The following is a 21,838-nucleotide window of genomic DNA, read 5'->3' as shown; positions in this document are numbered from 1 at the left end:
ATGATTGTTTTGATGTGTTCTTGGATTCTGTTTGCAAGAATTTTATCGAGTATTTTTGCATCAGTGTTAATAAGGGAGATTGGTAAGAAGTTCTCTTTCTTTGTTGGGTCTTTGTGTGATTTAGGTATAAGCATAATTGTGGCTTCCTAGAATGAATTGGGTAGTGTTCCTTCTGTTTCTATTTTGTGGAACAGTTTGAAGAGTATTGGTATTAAGTCTTCTTTAAAGGTCTGATAGAATTCTCCACTAAACCCATCTGGTCCTGGGATGTTTTTGGTTGGAAAACTATTAATGACTGTTTCTATTTCTTTAGGGTTTATGGGACTGTTTAGATGGTTTATCTGATCCTGTTTTAACTTTGGCACCTGGTATGTGTCTAGAAAATTGTCCATTTCATCCAGATTTTCCCAATTAGTTGAGTATAAACTTTTGTCATAAGATCTGATGAATTTTTGGATTTCCACGGTTTCTGTTGTTATGCCTCCCTTTTCATTTCTGGTTTTATTAATTTGGATATTGTCTATGTGCCCTCTGGTTAGTCTAACTAATGGGTTATCTATCTCTTGATTTTCTCAAAGAACCTGGTTTTGTTGATTCTTTGTATAGTTCTTTTTGTTTCTATTTGGTTGATTTCAGCCCTGAATTTGATTATTTCCTGCCATCTACTCCCCTTTGCTGTATTTGCTTCTTTTTGTTGTAGAGTTTTCAGGTGTGCTGTCAAGCTGCTAGTGTAAGCTCACTCCAGTTTCTTTTTGAAAGCACTTAGAGCTATGGGTTTTCCTCTTACCACTGATTGCATTGTGTTGCATTGGTTTGGTATGATGTGTCTTCATTTTCATTAAATTCTAAAAAATCTTTAATTTCTTTCTTTATTTCTTCTTTGACCAATTTATTGAGTAAAGCACTGTTCAGCTTCCATGTGTATGTATTTCTTTTGTTGTTTTTGTTGGAATTTAAGACCAGACTTAGTGCATGGTGATCTAATAGGGTGTGTTGGATTATTTCAATCTTCTTGTATCTGTTGAGGCCTGTTTTGTGACTGATTATATGGCCAGATTTGGAGAAGGTACCATGAGGTATTGAAAAGAAGTTTGTCTTAGTCAGCGTTTCTATTCCTGCACAAACATCATGATCAAGAAGCAAGTTGGGGAGGAAAGGGTTTATTCAGCTTACACTTCCATTCTGCTGTTTATCACCAAAGGAAGTCAGGACTGGAACTCAAGCAGGTCAAAAAGCAGGAGCTGATGCAGAAGCCATGAGGGATGTTCTTTACTGGCTTGCTTCCCCTGGCTTGCTCAGCCTGCTCTCTTATAGAACCAAGACTACTAGCCCAGAGATGGCACCACCCACAAGGGGCCCTACCCCCTTGATCACTAATTGAGAAAATGCCCTGCAGCTGGATCTCATGGAGACATTTCCCCAACTGAAACTCCTTTCTGTGTGATAACTCCAGTCTGTGTCAAGTTGACACAAAACTAGCCAGTATAGAGATATATATTTTTTGCTTTAGGAAGAAATGTTCTATAAATATCAGTTAGACCCATTAGGTTCATAACTTCTGTGAGTTTCACTGTACTCTGTTTAGTTTCTCTTTCCATGATCTGTCCATTGCTGAGAGTGGGATGGTGAAGTCTCCCACTATTATTGTGTGGGGTGCGATGCGATATGTGCTTTGAGATTTATTAAAGTTTCTTTATGGATGTGGGTGCCCTTTCATTTGGAGCATAGATGTTCAAAATTGAGAGTTCATCTTGGAAGACTTTTCCTTTGACTAGTATGAACTATCTTTCCTTAACCATTTTGATAAGTTTTGGTTGAAAGTTGATTTTATTTGATATTAGAATGGCTACTCCATCTTGCTTCCTGGGACCGTTTGCTTGGAAAATTGTTTTCCAGCCTTTTACTCTGAGGTAGTGTCTGTCTTTGTCACTGAGGTAGTGTCTGTCTTTGTCACTGAGGTGCGTTTCCTGTATGCAACAAAATGTTGGGTCTTGTTTATGTATCCAGTCTGTTAGTCTATGTCTTTTTATTGGGGAATTTAGTCCATTAATGTTAAGAGATATTAAGGAAAAGTGATTGTTGATTCCTGTTATTTTTGTTTTTAGAAGTAGAATTATGTTTATGTGGCTATCTTCTTTTAGGTTTGTTGAAAGATTACTTCCTTGCTTTTTCTAGGGTGTAGTTTCCCTGTTTGTGTTGGTGTTTCCATCTATTATCCTTTGTAGGAGTGGATTTGTGGAAAGATATTGTGTAAATATGGTTTTGTCATGGACTATTTTGGTTTCTCTGTTTATGCTCATTCAGGGTCTTGCTCAGTATAATAGTCTGGGATGGCATTTATGTTCTCTTAGGGTCTGTATGACATCTGCCCAGGATCTTCTAGCTTTCATAGTCTCTGGTGAGAAGTCTGGTATAATTCTGTTTGGTCAGCCTTTATATGTTTCTTGACTTTTCCCCTTACTCCTTTTAATATTTTTTCTTTGTTTAATGCATTTGGTGTTTCGATTATTTTGTGACAGGAGGAATTTCTTTTCTGGTCCAGTCTATTTTGAGTTCTGTAGGCTTCTTGTATATTCATGTGCATCTCTTTCTTTTGGTTAGGGAAATTTTCTTCTATAATTTTGTTGAAGATATTTACTGGCCCCTTAAGTTGGGAATCTTTGCTCTCTTCCATACTTATTAGGTTTAGTCTTCTCTTTGTGTCCTGGATTTCCTGGATGGTTTGGTTTGGGAGCTTTTTGCATTTTGCATTTTCTTTGTTGACTGTTGAATCAGTGTTTCTACAGTAGCTTCTGCCCTCAGGAAATTCTCTTCTATCTCTTGTATTCTGTTGGTGATGCTTGCACCTATGACTCCCGATTTCTTTCTTAGGTTTTCTAACTCCAGGGTTGTCTCCTTTTGTAATTTCTTAATTGTTTCTGTTTCCAGTTTTAGATCTTGGATGGTTGTGTTTTTTTTTTTTTTTGTTTGTTTGTTTTTTTGCCTGTTTGATGTGTGTGTGTGTGTTTTGTTTTGTTTTTGTAATTCTTTAAGGGATTTTATGTTTCCTCCTTAAGGGCTTCTCCACATTTACCTGTGTTCTTCTGTATTTCTTCAAGGGAGTTATTTATGTCCTTCTTAAAGTCCTCTATCATCATCATGAGAAGTGATTTTAGATCTGAATCTTACTCTTCCAATGATCCTGACTTGTTATGGTGGGAGAATTGGGTTCTGATGATGCCAAGTAACCTTTGTTTCCATTGCTTATGTTCTTATGCTTGCCTCCCACCATCTGTTTATCTCTAGTGTTACCTGCCCTCATTATATCTGACTGGAGCCTCTCCTTCCTGCAATCCTGGTTGTGTCAGAACTCTTCATAGTCCTGCTGTCTCTGTGATCCTGGGATTCTGTGATTCTGTGATTCTGTGATCCTGGCTGTGTTAGAGCACCTAGGATTTGAGCCTCCTCTGGATAAAATATTTATTTAGCAACAAAATGACCCAATTATATTTGCAACAATGAGGTTAAATGTGACAAACAAAGTAGATAAAAAAATTCCCAACTATAAGGTCCCACTCAGTTAGAGTACAAATTGTGCAAAACTAGTCTATGGACTCAGAGCAGGCTGATGGTTATTTTGGCATCAGCAGGGAGAAATTAGATTGAGATGAGCTATGGTATAGAATTTGGAGGTGTTGGTACCATTGTTTGGGTTATCATTACATGATTAAGGCATTCTGAAAATTATCATCTGTGGAATTCACATTTCAATAAGTTTTCTGTTTTGTTTTGAGGTGAAGTCAAACAGTGTTCAACATAGGAATGAAGTTAGGAAGCTTTGCAGTAATATAAGGGGATATTTATATGGGATTCAGGGAATTATGGTGAAGAAATGGCCAGGTCTGAGAGGTATTTAGGAGGGAGTCTATGTGTGATCTAGATACTTGATTTTTTTTGTGGGAATTTTATTGATCACACAGTGTGTCCCCTTCCTACAGAAGATATTTAGAATATGATTTAATTCTGAGATATGGTCACTGTTGATGTAACTGGTTAAGATGTAGACAGAGCACAGCAGGATGGATCCTTAGTGCACAAACCACAACTCTCACATGAAGAGCAGCATGGGTGTATTTCAGAGCTAACTATAAGTGACCATGGCTTGAGAATGCAAATCCAAGTAGTATCAAATACTGTGCTCCATTGTGGTTAACAGTTTCACAGTAATAGGACAAAGGAAGCCCAAATCAAGACACTTCTCAATACATTCTTGAGATCACTGTTTAGGGGGCATACATCAAAGGATGGGAGTTCTGCTATAAGCTTCAGATGCCTTTGCAAGTTTTGGAATGGTGGAAACTAGGAGTTTGTTGTACATTCCAAAAGAGTTGTGCATAAATGACTGTCTAAGAGACTATCCTATTAGCCCAGGATAGTTTGGTGATGGACCAGCAGCATCCCAACCTCCCCACCCTTCATAAGCAGGGGGGAAGGACAGAGATCCAACACATGTGGGAAAAAAAATGTCACATGATGGGGGGGGGTGCTGAATGGATCACCTCAAGTCCAGAGAACACTGGTCATTGCCGCTGACAAACAGGCAGGCAGGCAGGCAGGCAGACAGACAGACAGACAGACTAACAGGCAGGCAGACGGAAGATATGTGAGGAAGGATTCCACCAGAGGTCTTGGAGGAAGGAACAGCTGGGAAGGATGCTGTACTAACCAAACTGACCAAGCTGAGCTGTACATGGATTATCAAACCAGAATTCCAAATGTTAGTTAAACCTAGATGATGCTTTTGAGCTCAGGGTAAAACGTAATGCCTCAAGAATGGAGCATTCTGAGAGAGCAATTTGTTCTTTGTTCTGCTTTCAGCTAGGAATTCACCTAAATCTCCTTGACAAATGAGGGAGGCATCTTAAAACATTTCAGAGGAGAGCACACAATCTCTTTGAATTATTGGAAGAGCAGCAGCAGGAGAGACAGACTGGTGTGTGCAGTTAACATGTCCCTTCTTGTTTTTTCAACTTGTGGGCACAGCTGGAAGTGGAGCCCTGGAGACACAACCTCTTTATTTTATTATGCTTTGGGAGAGCTGAACAAGGAATCAGGGTTACTGCAAATTAGCTCCATTTCGCTCCCTGCCGCACAGTTCTGAGCGCTGGATATTCACTGGGGTCCATATTCTTTTCATCTTTTCTGGGCAGTAGAAGGTGGATCTTCCCCAGAGCAGGTACCTGAGCTGGGAGGCAGCAGAATTCTGCGGGCTGTCTCCTCCTCTTCCTGTTTTCAGTAAGTGGCACTCAGCACTCTGCTCTGCAGACTGCACTGGGCGCCATGCGTGCAAACCAAGGAAACTTTCTCATTGCTTTCCTTGACAGCTAGGAGGGAAAAGCTTACCAATCCATCACTTTTATAGCTGTCTTGGTTCTTTGTTGGCTCCCTAAGACAAATGGGGTTTAATCAAGCACCTTAAATTGTCAATATGATTAGGCAAAAATGAATGGGTTTTTGTAAACTTCGATACTAAATTTACTTGCAAGTCTTAGATATAAATTTCAAAAATTTACATGTAAATGTAGACATTAATACACTAATCTATTGAACATCTACTTTAGCTATGGACAATTTTTCTTTTTGCACAAAAGTTATTTCTACTTATTAAAATAGTAATTGATTTTCTTTATTAAAAAAAACCTGTCTTTTTCAAGTTTATTTTCATCTCTACATTTTGCCTCACACATTCCAATAAGGTTTATAAAAGTGTCACAGCACACTCTAATGATTCCAAGGTCAAAGGGGAGGAAGGGACAATGTGCTGTTACTGGAGATGCCGTGTTAACTGCAGTGGTGCCCAAGCCAGACCTCAGAATGTCAGATAGGATAGCTCCATGCTAAGGGCTTGATTAGATAGTGCATGCTTTCATCTGAATATCATAATTTTTATTTATAAGTGTTTGATAAAGCACTAACTAAATAGTGCTGTAGCTGAAATGCAGCCTCAGAAACTCTAAAACTTAGAATTAGCCAGATGGATCTTTTGTAATATGTTTCTTTTGTGTATCCTTGTAAACTTTTATTTAATTTTTAGCCCAGGATGAATTCATTTAAGAAAAAAAAAAAAGAAATAGTTTAGGAGTTTGCTGATAATTTTTATTAGCATTTTTACTTTGAATTATTATATTTACTTGTATAACATACCATAAGCTATATATTATGTTGGAAATCCACTATTTTACATATTTAATTTGATCTTGTAGGAAGTCTGTATTACTTTTGTTTCTATGGATGTGGTCTAGAGGACTAGCAAATGAAGTCACTTGCTTTGGAGTTTTGTGAGTCCTTGCTGTGATGCATTTAGGTCTTAGATAAGGATAAATTGATATTCCTCTTTTTGGCTCTTGGATTTAAAGTTTCCCCAGGGATCTGATGTTGGGAGGAGAGGCAAGTAAAGCCCAGGGCCAGGCAGATGAGGAACTTGTTTCCTGGAAAGAGACAGTTCTGACAGTTTGTCACATGACCTGTGTGTGTGTGGGGGGGGGGGGACTAGATCCCAGACAAGGAATTGTCAATGATAAACAGGACAGTGCCTTGTTAGGGACTTCTTAGCTATTCATAACCATGGCCTCACACTTAAGTCAGTACCGTGAAGGCTTGAGGGGGTCATTGAATGTCTTTGTCATTTATCTCACCATAGTCACACTGAATAAACCTTCTTTTTCTGCTTTTCACTAATAATGTTTTTCTTTAATCAGTTTATTGAGAACTAGTGACCTCACCTGGCCTGCCAGGATGTCAGGGGTGCAGGCTTTGATGCTAACACCCTCTGTAGCCTTCATACTGTCAGATCCTTCTGATTGGAGCTGAAGATGTAGAAACTATGTAATTGCAACAAAGCAGGGAAATGGGGATTTTTTCAATTTACATTTTTTCTCCACTTTCACTACTTAATTTGAGGTAAAATATCCTCACTTTATATATTTCTCAAGCTAGCCTACACTCCAGAACATGACAGGTAAGTAGACAGTACTTAAGTTTTTAAAAACCTTTTTGCCAAAAGCCAGAAGCACAGATGTGTTCTCAATGTGAAACTGAATTCTTACTTTGGATGTATTGCTTAGCCACACAAAATGTTTACTAATTTGTTTAGTGGTGATCCTTAAGTTCTGAGGCAGTACAGTGCTCAGAAATGAGGTAGTGAAGTCTAGCCTTCAGTACTGATCGAGTTCTCAACACCTGTCCCCACCAATTTTGGTGACCTCCAACATCTTCCCATCGTCCTAAATGATATCATGCCTTAGTTTCCTGTATGTCAAAGAGAAAAAAGTTGATAAACACTAGAGTTCAGGGAAAGATTTTATACTTGTTAAAAAGGTGTCTGGTGTACAGGAAACTTAATATGAAAATAATTTTAAAATTGAAAAAAACCTAATTGCTTGGCCTTATTAACTCTCCTGTGCCCATGTTGACTTCAGTATTTGTGACAATAGATATAGAAGAATGCATTTAGAAAGTGACTTGCATAGTTTATGGGGATGGCTCTGAGGTGTGAGGAAGTGGATTCAGAGTCACAGAACCCACATAAAGGTGCATGTGGAGATGCATGTCTATAGTTCAGGTCTTCTAACTGGAACTGGGAGGCAGAGAAGAGAATCTTTGAAGCCTCTCAGGCCAGCCAGAAGGAGTACACAGCTGTGAGCATTAGGACACCTTATCTCAAGGTGAAAGGTGAGGACCAACATCCACGCTTGTCTACTGACCTCCACATCCACCATGTGACACATACATGCCCACACTTACTCATCATTCAAACACATAAAGATTTTTATAATTATATGCATGCATTAAGAGTATAGTTTTCAAATTTTATATTGGTTGAAGAAACTCAACAAGTATACAGTTCTCCCTAGCTACAACTATACTACTTCTCATTGTTAATAAACTTTTCTTTTAAAAGTTAAAGTTTTATTATGAAGAGCTTGCAGATAAAAAGCATCACACATCTAAATTAACCATATTCCAAATTTATACATCTTGATTAAATCCTATACAGTTAGAGAAGCAGTTCTGAAGCTATGGAGTTTCACATTGGCTTTTACACTTTTACTATCAAATATCTTTTTGCACACTTATCTACCACCAAGCCCAGCAAAATCCACAACAGAGTCAAAACTAGAAGAATACTTGTCTTTATACTGTCTTTCTTGACTCACCGATGACCTGTCTCCTCGTCACCTGATATTTACCTTTGCTTGATCTCCTTACTGCATGTGCACTATACACACATGCACCTTTGTTTACATGTGTTTTTGTTCTAGTCTGTGGCAAATATACCGTTGGAGGTGTTACAGTGCCTAACCTTAAGCTCATATTACAGAAGCAGGGGCATAGAGACGGTTTGGTGTGGGCATAAACGTAGAAGGCGGGACAACTGAACAGATGAGAGGACTTGGGGCTTAAATTACCTATGTCCATTTAAAGCCAAAGTATGCATTGGGAAAAAAAGATGCTGTAAGCTGGATTATCTGCCTGCAGAAGAAGAAAATTAGGTTTATAAATTCCACCTTCTGCAAAATTAAATTCAAAATAGACCAAAAACCTTAATTAAAAATCAGAAATACTGGAACATCTATAAGAAACAGAATATTCTTCAAGCTGGTGGGCAAGAACTTTCTGAATAGAACCTCAGTAGCACAGGAACCAAACCCAAGGATCAACAGAGGGGTTGCGTGGGAATAAAAGCTTCTGAACAGAAAATGAAATTCTCAGCAGACCAAACAGCCCAGAACATGAGAGGTCTTCATCAGCTATACTTCAAGCAAGGGCCTAATATCCAGAATTACAAAGAATAGCAGAAATTAAGTGCCAAGGAAACAAATTGTTCTGATGTGAGTGAATTATGAATGTGTGACTGCACAGAAAGCTGACGATAGCATTTTCAGCTTTTATGAGCATTGTTACTGGTTTAAAGTGAGGTATTTGTGGTGTTTGAAACTCAGCTTCCAGAGTTATTTTATGAGAGTGTTACTGGAGAAAGAGAAAGTGTGGTACACCTAGCCAATAATCTGTAAAACAAGCAGGCCAGATGTTACCCTGATTTCAGGAATGGGGCTGAGTGTCGCTCATGGCTGCGAAGGATCGAAGATTGTTAGCTTAGTTGAAATATCTATTGGGTCCCTATATGACATTCTTAGTGGTCACAGGGAGAATGCACACTGCTCTTTTTAATGTAGTGAAGCAAAACGGAAGTGGTGTTTCTAAGAGAAATGTTCTACAGAGTGTGACAACTACAACTAATATCCCACCTATTGTTTATCCCACTGAGGTTTTCTGCCTCTCTAGTTAGAGCGATGGGTGAATAAAAATTAATTAGAAGCTGGAATCTGATTTTAAGACGGAATGTCAGACACATATATCAAGTTGTTAGGTTAGCTGTAAAGCATAACCTGGGATTTATATATTTAGAAGTTATAATAAATCTGTCTGTCATGAAAATCAGATTACCCAGTGTTGCATGCTAATGACTGCTCTCCCGGAACCATGCTCTCCTGCCAACTGCCCGCTGGCTCTGCTACACTCTCAATTGCTGCCTGCCTCACCCCACTTAGCCAGTGCCCATGGTTAGCATGAGCTGGAACTTTGTAAAGAGATGTTTGCTTCTACACGACGATGCCGACCTCCTACGACCATTAAAGATTCCCTTTCCTCAAGATTAATCACTCAACTCAAGTATTTCAAATGTACTTTGGAAGTGCTTTCCACATGCCAGGCTGTTTATAAGGCACTCAGAGCCTAATAGCAATAGTGGCTGTCCCAGAGGGTGGCAATAGTGATGAGGCTCCACTGTCCCAGAGGGCAGCGACAGAGTGATGGAACTCCACTTCACCTGAGTACAGTAAAGAACATGAGGTTTGGGCAGATTGACAGACATCCAGCAAGGCTTCCTATAGGCCACTGTCTTTGCCTTACTTATTTTTGTCACTGTCACTATCGTCCTATTCCTCTTCCTTGCCTGTACTTCCTCCCTCCCTGTCTTCCTCATCTACTTTCTTCTTCCTTTTACATTAGTTGGGATGGTGGCTTAATATACCGTTCACGTTGGCCTGGAGCTCATGATCCTAGTGCCTCAGACTCCCATACTGGGATTACATGTATGTGCCACATGTGGAGGAGACAGTATTTTTTGAACTGTGTGTTGAGATCTGGCCTGATAAAGGGAGATGAGATGGGATGAACAGAAAACGAGAGAGGAAGGAAAACCTTAGACTCAGGACAGATGACAAGAAAGGATGCTGTGGGATGCTTCCCATGGTTGTCACAAGATGTCTGTTGCTGTATTTCTTCTATAGTGGCTTCCATTGTAACTTAGAGAATCTAGAAAGTGGTATCATGTAACTTCTATGACTATTGTTCTTACCATTTACTTTCTCACCTTTCCTACACTGCAAGGAATATCCACTTCCCAGATGTTCAGTGGACTTCTATGCTTGTGTATCTGTGTCTACCCTGGCACACTGACCTTAGCCTGTTCTTGACTTGTCCATATCTTATAGACTCGGCCAGGAGCAAATGCATGCTCTGGGAGACTCTTTGATTTACCCCAGGAGGCAATCATTTTGCCTTGCATATCTTTATCCTTAGGTAAGATGTTTTTATTTATCCTTCCATTAAATAAATGCTTATTAGTTCTAGGCTACGCTCTAAATGTGTGATAGTGATCCACCAACTAAAGGACCCAGTGTCTTAGAATTGATTTGGAAAATGCACATGCTTACCCTCACTCATCCTGTCTGAAAGTCTGGTTAGGATTTCCATATTTGTCTTCTTGATTTTCCTATCAGAAACCTGTGGATCAGGATTATGTTCTTTGTGTTTGCTGAATAAATTGATTTTGGGTGAATAAAGAAAGGAATAATCAAAAGTTCCAACTAAAGTATTTACAGAGGTGTTGGAGGCCATAAAGAAGGCGTAGGTGGAGAGGAGCGTTGATTGTGTAGTCATAGTTTTCCAGCTCAAATCATGATGCTATGACCTATTCCTTGTGTAGTCTTAGATTACTGAACCTCTCGGATCTCAGTGTTGTTGTACTCTATGGGGTTTTATCTCAAGTTGATAAAATGTTCCCAGTACATGGTCTGTCCTTTCAACACCCACCTCCTCTACCTGAGCCCTGTGATATGTGTGCTAAGAAGACCCCCCCTTTTCTTTTCCTCTGCTTTTGAGAGGTATAACCCGGGTTCTCGCAGCCACTCACAGAGCTCACCTGCCACTCTGAGAGCTCACTTTATGTTTGACCAGTACTATCTTCAATGGCTGATCGACTCTTTACAAATTAAGAATTTACAGGCCTCCCCTCTGCACAGCTTAGGTATGCCTCCCTTGCAGCTGACGTGAGTGGATGAAGCAGATTATGAGTTGGTTTGGCACTGGAGGAGCAGCTGATGCTTCAAACTCAGGTCTTTTTCTTGTGGCCACAAAAGTTGTAATTGACTTTCCTCCTCTGTAAACTAATTACATCAGTACCTGACACAGAGGGGGCCAGTGAGAAACTAAATGCAAATTCACATGAAATGCTCAGCACAGTGCCTACCACAAGGCAAGTATTCAGCGGATGACAGCTATTATTAAGCACTGTGTGATTGCTGTCATAGTTAAAATTATATTTCCATCAGTCTTTGGTTATCTCCTTGTTTGACTTAAAATGTGAAAGTAGGAAAACTATGCCTTTGAGTATTTCTCTGCAGAGCCGGCTGACACAGTAAATAAATACTCATTTGATAAATGAGTAAACAAAAGCATAAAGTATTATTTATTAGCAAAATGTGTGAAAATCTTCATGTGTTTGTGCATAGTGGGAAATTAATGTACCATTGTTCCTTAACTGACTCCACTTATCTCTCTACTTATATTGAAATATGTTTTTTCTGAGATGCTTGGTCTAAGATTACAAATTATTAGAAAGACAAGCGTTGCAGAGAGAGGTGAGTTGGTAATGTTCCTGCCTTGTAAGAATGAGAACCTAAGTTCTAGCCTCACACACACATTTAAAAAAGAAGGAAAGAAAAGTGGGTGTGGCAGCGCACTCCTGTAATCTCTGCGCTGGGGAGGCAGACACGTGGATTCCTGGGGCTTGATGGTCAGTTAGCTTAGTCTAAGTAGTGAGAAATTTAAGCCAGTGAGAAACTATGCCCTAAAAAGATGAGTGGTGCTCAAGAAATGCCACCCAAGGTTGTCCCCAATCCCCAAGCCTTATGTCCTTCCACATGTGTGAAGTGCCCCTGTACATATGTGCACCCTCATCTTAATGCACGTGCTATGCGTGCTTTCTCAGCCCTCCCTCTCCCCCATCCCCCATTTCCACTGGGATGCTCTCAGAAACCAAAGGATTCCTCCCTGGAGCAAAGGGATTCTGTAAGGGAACCTTTTCTTCTACAAAGCCTTATAATCTCTTCATCTGAAAGTTGGTTAATATCAATTACATTCTTACATTTAACAGCCCATGCCTGGGTAACACAAGTTGTTTATTGTAAGTGCCCAGAGCCTGAAAGTTGGTTAATATCAATTACATCCTTGTATCTAGCAGCCCATGCCGGGGTGATACAGCTTGTTTGTTGCAGGTGCCCACTGCCACACTAACAGCTGCTTTGATTTAGTTGGCATTAACAGCATTACTTTAACTACGTTGACCCTATGCAAGGAGGTGATGAATAGCTGACTGCCAGTGATGTTGATGAACAGTGACAGTCCGAGCATTCTGTCCTTAGAGCTGCCTGCTTCAGCCTCCATTATTTAAATTGCTAGTCATTTCAGCCATGACATTAATGGGAACTGCAGCAGGATAACACACAGGAACAGGGCCAGGGGACACTGTTAGCCCTTCTTATTGAGTTCCATATTCTGAGATAGGGACCAATATGCAAGAGAATGGAAGGCTTGCTACTGAAGAATTCTTTGCAGTGTTCCTGGTGTGGTTTTGAGCTCACATGCAATATCTATCTATCTATTTATTTATTTATCCATTTATTTATTTATTTATTTATTTATTTATTTATTTAGCATGTTAGACCTAAATCATAGATAATGTCCTGGGCTTTAGAAATTTTGTTTTATTTTTTAATAGAAGTTGAAAATATCAAAATATATTGCAGGCATTTTTATTCTTCCTCTTTAAAACCAGATGCAAAAGCATATGGGAGAAGTTGGGTTGTAGGGAATGAATAAGGTCATTGTCCACTTGCTTGAATCTTTATCACTGTCATTTTTACAAAAGCACATACTTTACTACATAGAACCCCCATAGGAGAAGGAGCTGTCAGTCTTCATTACTTGATTAAGACTCAAAGTTAATGCAGCCCATGCATATTCAAACAGCAGACACTTTCTTTTGATCTAAGACCATATACACAATTCATCTTGATCTGTTGATCTTGGGAACCTCATAAAAGCATAGCCTCTGGCCAGTTGTTTAAGACTTTCAAGGAAAAAGGATGGGGCGGCCTCTGTTTTAGACTTTTAAGTAAGACTTACATTTTTTTTTTTAATGCAGGACATAATGCCACAGTCACTTCTTTGTTCCCATTTAGAAGACTTTATTTTGCAATTAGAGAAACTTGACCCTTTGTGTATGAATTAGTAGGAATGGAAAAGTCTGATTAATTACTCCCTTGGTTGCCAAGATGACAAGAAAGTATGCATTGTGCAATTCATTTACAGTGTGTGTGTGTGTGTGTGTGTGTATTGAGTGTATGTGAGTGTGTGAGTCTTGTGTGTGTGTGTGTGTGTGTGTGTGTGTGTGTGATTGTGTGTGTATGTGTGAGTCTGTGTGTGTGCAAAGAAATAAGAGATGGTGCCTATTTGTTGAACCTTTTCTGTCTTGGGCAATTTGCTGTCAATGTTAGGTAGAATGTCTTTAAATGGAGTCATAGAAATCTAGCTGAACCTATTTGTGTTAAGAAGTTAACTGCAGATGGAAGGGCCATAGAAGAATTCACTGCAAGAAGCAGGACACTTCCTTGGTTTCTTACTGTGCCCCTTTAGGTATTGTTTTCTTTATAGACTATCCCTCCTGACTCCAGTCTGGCCAATGTGATGCCCATCATCCCTATATTGAAGTGTCTGAAGAAATGAGAACTAACACCCATCCTTATACATATCCTTTATTTTCTTAAGTGAAAATAGAACTTCTCCAGAAGACCTTTAACAATTATTCCTACAGCTGATTGGCTAGCATATCAAATCAAACTGTAAAGTAGTTCTATCAATGGGGTATAAAATGACCATATTCATCGTATTAGAACAAAGTTGGAAACCCAAGGCTGGAGAGTACCTGCTTCCTGTTTTTGGGTAAGGATGTGAGCATTCAGTATCTGAACAGTCAGATCCTATGAAGAAGGAGGGAGGGTGAAACAACAATAAGTACGAATGTCACACTTTCATTTAATTCTTCCATCAACTGTCAACTCCAGAATGCTGGAACACATAGAGAGGTCTTACCCAAGGCCTTAGAGCTAGATAGTACCAGGTCAATGATCCATGCTCTTTAGACTGGGTCTCAGGAGATACTGAGCACAAGGGAAATTGCTAACAGCAGAAGGTTACCTCACTCAAACATTCACAGAAGAGCAACCGGGTTTATTCAAGAATATGGAGCTTTAAGGAAGAAAATCCAAATTCTCATAATCCTACTCTCCAGTCATCACTACTAATAACATTCTGGATAATGTCATAGCTTTCTCTATCTCTTTATGCACACTCCACTGAAACATCCAATAATATTTATTAGCTACATTTTATAGAGAGTGTTATCCCAAATATTCAGCATATTCAGAGACATGATCTAAATAGGATTCATATGCTATTTTACCCTTACTGTTTCACTTTCTATCATGTATATTTAAGGGTAATTTCCCATAAAATAGAATTCTCTAGGGACATCATTTTTAATGATTGTATAGCTATCCATTTTACAGATAACAAAATGCACTAAATAAGACTTGCATTAACCTATTCTCTTTATGGAAAGTGGCCCACAATGCTGTAAATGAGTATTTATGTATGCTATCTTTGGATATGTTTTCATCATTCTTTTGGGATTAAGTTTTTGAACCAAAAAAATGGGTCTTTTGGTTGACCTTCCTCATAATGATGTGTAAGTGTTTGTTTCTTTCTTTGTAAGCTCTTGCCTGGTATTATATTTTCTTTTTCATTTGTAGTTGTTGTGGAAGTTCTATATTCAGGCTTTGTATATCAGACATAAATTGCTGCTGTGACTTATTTAAGTTTCTTCAAGGGGATGGCTGAGAGTTTATAATGCATCGAAATTAACTGTTAGGAATAGATCAGAGCTGTTTCCAACCTAGGATAATGAAAGGATCTATAGCAACTTGTCCAGTGTGAGGTTTAACTTCATGGTTCTCTGAAGAATGGAACAGAAATCTCTATGAGTACATTGTTTCCATTCATAGAGATGATTTGTGTATCAATGAGCAATTCTCAAGTCTATTGTAGCCAAGATCAAGAGAATCCTGAGCTAAATGGTAGAATATTGGCTAATAGAATATCACCCAGCATGTGGTTCCTCTGAGGGTTGCTCATACTCTTAAGATGCCCAGCAACTTGGTGCTGCCAACCCTGTGTAGCTGAGGAGGAGCAAACACTCTCATAGTAAGGTTGATTGGCAGTTCTTGTGTAATACCATGTCGATGTCAAAACATCACTTCTGCTCAGTTTTCCATTCTCTGGTCCCCACACAGGTGCCTGATTCACTGACAGGTGAAACATTTATTTTTAGGCCCAAAGTCACCCACTTATAGATAAAGTAAATATTGCTTCCCTTTGAAACAGAGTCTCATGTATCCCTAGCTGGTCTCAAACTCACTATATAGCCAGTGATGCCCCCGGACTCCTGATTTTCCTGCTTTCACCTTCCAATTGCTAGAATTACAGGCAAGAACCACCATGCCCTACATTTTAATGCAGTGGCTGGTATCAGATTCAGTTTGTGCTAGGTACACACTCTATTAAGTGAGGTACAACATTAGATCATGTCAAGTTCCTTTAGTCTAGGAAGAGACTTTTGGTATTGTACCCACAATTTTTTTGGCTACTTCCCATTTTCTTGTCTAGTCATCTTAGGTGATTAGAACAGTGTATATAGTGAGGTCAGACTGAATGAAGCTCAACTCTCTGAGGATCTGCAGGAATCTGACATATTTTTTTCTTTATTCTTCATTGTATTCCAGAGCCTATCCTAAATGCATATCATTTGTTAGTCCCTCTGCAAAATTTGAGCATGTAAGGTTCAAGCCATGCAATGATGGTAGGAAAGGTTGCTATTGTTGACTATGAATGTGGTTCTCACCTGTTCTGATACTGATACTAGCCAGGGGCAGGCCACCTCTTTTTTTATTTTTCTGTTTTAGTGCTGAACATGAAACCCGTGGCCTCATTCATGCTAAGCAAGTGATCTATCTATCAGGCATCTATTTATCCTTCAAATTATTGCTGTTATTTGGTTGGGCAAGACTTAAAATATGGAGAATACTAGTTTTGCTTTGTCTTCCCACTGTGTTGAGTTGCCACATCTTTTTTAAAAATCCAAAAAACCAAGAAGACTTTCATCAACTGTAGTAGTAGGGCAATATTTCATCACTGCTTCACGTAAGAATCACCCACGATTGTGGAAAAATAGGTCTAATATTTACATTATGCCTCAGACAAATCCCAGCAGTCTTTGGGGCATGTGACCCAGGCAGCACTGGGGAGAAACAGTACTGTGCAATGAGCACACTGACTCACCATCCTGCAATCAGGAAACAGTTTTCATCATTGTATTTCTGTATGTCCAGGGAATATGAAGAAAACAGTTTTTCTTTTTGTCCCCCAAATATTCTGAGAAGTCTTGACATTAAGGAAAAAAAATAAACAAACAAAAATGAAAGAAACATGAATGAGAGAGAGGGGGAGGGAGGGAGGGAGGAAGGGAGGGAGGGAGAGCCTGTTGAATTTTCATAGCATTTCTACTATGTTTGATCTGTGTTTGACTTGTGACCTCTTACCTGCTCCATCAAGCATTTCCCTGTCTATGAGACTACCTGAGAGCTGATTATCCACCCCAGGAATGCTTTCATTGATGATTTGTTCTTCCACAGCTCCCTCTTCTGCCCCCCTTCTCATTCCTTTTTCAGTAGGAACAGTGAAGAAGTGAAACTTTAGTCACTCGTTCATTACCAGTTTTTGTGGACTGTCAAACAATGTAAATTAAGGATACAAGGTAGAAGAGTCTAGAAGTCTCAACTCTTTTGTAGTGGTACCCAGTGTAGTTTCTGAACTGGCAACACTGGAATAAATTACTGTTCAGGCAGAATTTCCTCTCTCTATAAAGTTGCGTGCAACCAGACGCTGGAAGAATGCTGTTAGACTTGGCAAAGAAGGACTTCCCAGCTGTAATTAAGATTGTGCACCATGTAGAATACCCAAGATACAATTTGCAAAACACAAGAAAATCAAGAAGAAGGAAGACCAACATGTGGATACTTCATTTCTACTTAGAATAGGGAACAAAAGGAGTTACAGAGACAAAGTTTGGAGTTAAGACGAAAGGATGGACCATCCAGAGACTACCCCACCCGGAGATCCATCCCATAATCAGCCACCAAACCCAGACACTATTGCATATGCCAGCAAGATTTTGCTGAAAGTACCCTGATATAGCTGTCTCGTGTGAGGCTATGCCAGTGCCTGGCAAATACAGAAGTGGATGCTCACAGTTAGCTCTTGGATGGGACACAGGGCCCCCAATGGAGGAGCTAGAGAAAGTACCCAAGGAGCTGAAGGGTCTGCAACCCTATAGATGGAACAACGGTATGAACTAACCAGTACCCCCTGAGCTTGTGTCTCTAGCTGCATATGTAGCAGAAGATGGCCTATTCGGCCATCATTGGGAAGAGAGGCCCCTTAGTCTTGCAAACTTTATATGCCCCAATACAGGGGAACGCCATGGCCAAGAAGTGGGAGTGGGTGGGTAGGGGAGCAGGGCCGGGGTAGGGTATAGGGAACTTTCAGGATAGCATTTGAAATGTAAATAAAGAAAATATCTAATTAAAAAAAAAGATTGTGCACCATGAGTTGGATTACCCAGCTGGGCCTACCTACCTGATCACATAACCTCTTAAAACTAGAGCCCTTCCCAGTTGCAGACTTGACAGAGCCAATCTCACTGATGACCTAAAAAGTTGACAAAGAACTGGATGAAGGGAGAGGTTGCCAAATGTATGTAGCCTTCAGGAATGGGGATGTCTCTCAGGTGATAGGTGGTAGGGAAACGGTACTTTCAACAGAATTTTGCCAACAGCCTTGTGAGTCAAGGGCACAAACCAATGCTCCTTAGAGCCTCAGTATGGAACGTGGCCTGTTTTCATCTTGGCTATAGCCAGGAGACCTGGGTCAGCCTTCTGTCAAGTCATATGTACTCTCTGATTTTATGTGACTGACCCAAAAAGGATCATGGCCAATCCAGGCTCTCCTGAGCATCTCCTGTTGGTGGTAACGTGTCATACAGAGTTGCTGGACTGATCAAGAACTGTCTGAAAGACTGTACAGGTAGAAGGCATCTGTGAGCATGTTCGCTTTCCCTTAGGCCTGTCCCTACATATCAGTTTTTCTTACTGATTTTCTTCTGTATCCTCTCACTGTGTCAAGTCATATGCATGAACACACAGCTCTGAGCTCTGATTAGAAGGGCCCTTCAGAGTTGCTGATGTACAGACATAAGAAATTTTATGAGTACCTTTCTGGACTAGTTCAAGTAGCTCCTACTTTCACGTACCATGCCACTGAGGCATCATTTGATGGCAGTACCTGTGCTGCCAGAGGACCCGTGTTTTGTTCTCTAATTGCTTTCCTCTCTCCAGCTTTCCTCAAAGCTGAAGAAGGTCTCCCTGTCTCTACACAGGCACAGGCAGAGACTTGACACTTCTGGGGAGGGACAGGAGTTAGTGGGTTGTCAATGCCATGGACCGTGGGACGTAAAACATTGCATGTGATTGCTGTTTCTGCTCTCCTTCAGACCTCACCTTCTCTCCAGGTTCCTGAAGTTGCCTTCCCTATATTCTCACTGGGTCTTTGCCTTTGATCTATCTCAGGCTCTGCATTCAAGCTGGCTAAGCTAGGAGAATCCTTAAAGTCCTGCGTTTTCAGGGCTCTGTCCTTGCTGTCAGTTGGCAAGCAGATGTGATGACTGATTAGTCACTGACAACCACAGTGAGAATGGCCACCCTATTGGAATGGGGAAGTAGTAAAGTTAAAAGGCATCAAGGTCTCTAATGAATTCATAAAACTGCCATATATGTCCCAAACCATAGACTTCCCAACTGCATAAATGAGAGACTAAGAGCGTGCCTGTTTAAGCCATTGCTAATTTACCAAGGAATGAGTAGAACAGGGCAACTCACATATAAATTAACCTTATTGCAATATACTGATGTAGCTGGAATGTCTATATGGAGACTTTGATTTATAATGAGGATAAGCATATTCTGGGGGCTACTTAAGCACATGATTTTTTACTTGGAGTGAAATAACTGCACTTCCGGGATTACACTCAGGAGCTCTCTCTTCAGTCCTTTTGGGTTGGACTTCCTCAACTTAGGGTCTCTCTAGACTTTTCAAGTGATAATTCTATGGGTTTAAAGAATTAAAAATGAACTTGCAGCTCTGTTTGCGCTCAGAGATTTCCCTTCTAAGAAGATCACAAACTCATCTTACCTTATGTGTGTATTAAAACGTCTCAGGAAGTAGAAGGCCCTTGGAGCATTGTGCAGGGTGGTCATGTCCTTCACTGGGAAGTTCCCTGGAATAATGCTTACATAAGGTTGTCACCTGATAGTGATTCTTCTGGCTCCAACTTTCCTTTTTCTGAATCCGACAGATTGGTATATATAATGAGACAGGCCAAAGACAGGGGTTAACCCTGGGGACAGTGTGAGCTCCCTCGTTTGGTGTTGCCTACAGAAGCTATGATTGATGGTGTGCTTGGGAATGATATAAGCTTGCAGGTAATGAGCCCAGGACAGCTGGGTAGTCCAGATCTATGCCTTGACCTTTGCTGGTTAGGAGGTGTCAAACTTGGTCACAAACATATCGGCTTTGAGAAAGAGCCCCGCCACTACCCACTGGAAGAATCAAGGGGTCATAGATTTGGTTTCTAGGCAGCATATATGCAGTTGCCTGGCAACTGAGAGAACAGTTTAGTCCTTGTATGATATTGTAAGGAATTTTATCCATCTTAAAAAAAAAAAAAGCTAGGAGCATAATTTAAATTTCTGAAGCAGAGTGTGGGTGTTCTCAAGTGGCAGAGCTTTATCGCACATCTAGTTAAGACTCTAACTGCGTAAACTTGATGCTGCTCAAGTTTTCCCGCATTAGGGATGCTATAAACAGAAGGAGCTCTGCAGTAAGGTCGAATGAACAGCCCTTCATTGGGATGGAGTCAGTACCAAGTATTCAAAAATATAGCTATTAGTGTTCTAAAATGCAAGAACTGTTTTGTGTAGGAGATTCCCCAGGATAAGTAGTCTCTGTGTTGATGTGGCTGTTCAACTAGGATCCCTTTGCATGTTTTGACCCCATCACTGTACGTACGTTGGCCTTGTTGCCTCATGCTCATAAAATTGCTGCCAACGTTATTTTGTTCCATTAGCATTCAATACAGGATGAGAGAGAAGAGAATAACAGAGACATTGCTGTGATTCTCCCCTCCCCTTTTGTGTGTGTGTGTGCACTCACACATGCCTGCCTGCCTGCCTGCCTGTCTGTCTTTCTGTCTGTCTGTCTGTTTCTGTCTCTGTCTGTGTCTTGGTCTCTGTCTTCCATCATTTCTAAAAGTCTTAAAGACTTAAATGTGTTGACATGAAGCAGAATTAGTTTTCCACTTCATGTTAGGTCTTGGATCGATCCACAGATCAGGTACATTAGTATGAGTGAGGGATGGATAGCTGGCTACTCAGAAAGCCTTTCCCAGTACTGCTTAGATACACATATCACAATTTGTAGGCTTAGCCTCAAAATGTTTCTAGAACATTGACATTTTTATCTGGGAATAGAGACATTTTACATTAAAAATGAAAATCTTCACAGCTCTTGAAACAGTTCAGTGATCTGGCACTATGTGAGTTTTGTACACACAAGTCTCATTTATGAGCTCACGGTGTTGTCCTCTTCAGATGGGTGCTAAGTTCATGACACTCATCACTATCCTTTCAGTGTTCACTTGGCCCTCTTGGTTCATGACTATTCCCTTCTGGCTCTCACAGACATTTGCACCTATGAATGTTTGTCTAAATGCTTGAATTCACATATAGACATGTGAAGCAAGAGACCTGTAATCAACCAGATGTTCCATTATGCTCCAGTAATCCCACTGTCATGTTGTCTGTTCCTCTTCCCACATTTGTGCTTCTGGTGCTCTCTGGGTGTGTGCTTCTTTGTTTTATGCTCATGCAATGCAATGGTTATGAGTGCATCTTTGGACATAATACTGAAGTAATTCAAGATCTGGCAATGCTACTTACTAATTTGTGGTCTTGTCTTCCCAGCTATGAGACCAGGGAACCACTTTATGTGGTCATTTGAAAATTTGCACAATGCTTATTTCAGCCAAAAATATTATTGAGGAAGATGATGATGCATCTCTGTTAGTGTGCTGTGTCAGTGCATGCTTAGAAGGGCCATTTGGGAGGGGAAGCTCAGCATCTTCCATAGTTAGGCTGCCCCTGCCCCTGCCCCTGCCCCTGCCCCTGCCCCTGCCCCTGCCCCTGCCCCTGCCCCTGGTCCTCCTGCTCCTGTTCCTGCTCCTGTT

At 40.3% G+C, this 21,838-nt stretch overlaps 1 protein-coding gene across 1 annotated transcript in view; it reads left to right on the top strand.

Moving 5' to 3' along the window:
- Positions 1-21,838, top strand: part of Fhit (fragile histidine triad diadenosine triphosphatase) — a 1,532,796-nt gene that overhangs the window by 154,525 nt on the left and 1,356,433 nt on the right. The window lies entirely within an intron of this gene.

Source organism: Mus pahari, chromosome 8, assembly GCF_900095145.1.
Source record: "Mus pahari chromosome 8, PAHARI_EIJ_v1.1, whole genome shotgun sequence".
Lineage (NCBI taxonomy): Eukaryota > Metazoa > Chordata > Mammalia > Rodentia > Muridae > Mus > Mus pahari.
The sequence above is the reverse complement of the archived record's forward strand: the minus strand, read 5'-3'. Positions and strand labels throughout refer to the sequence as shown.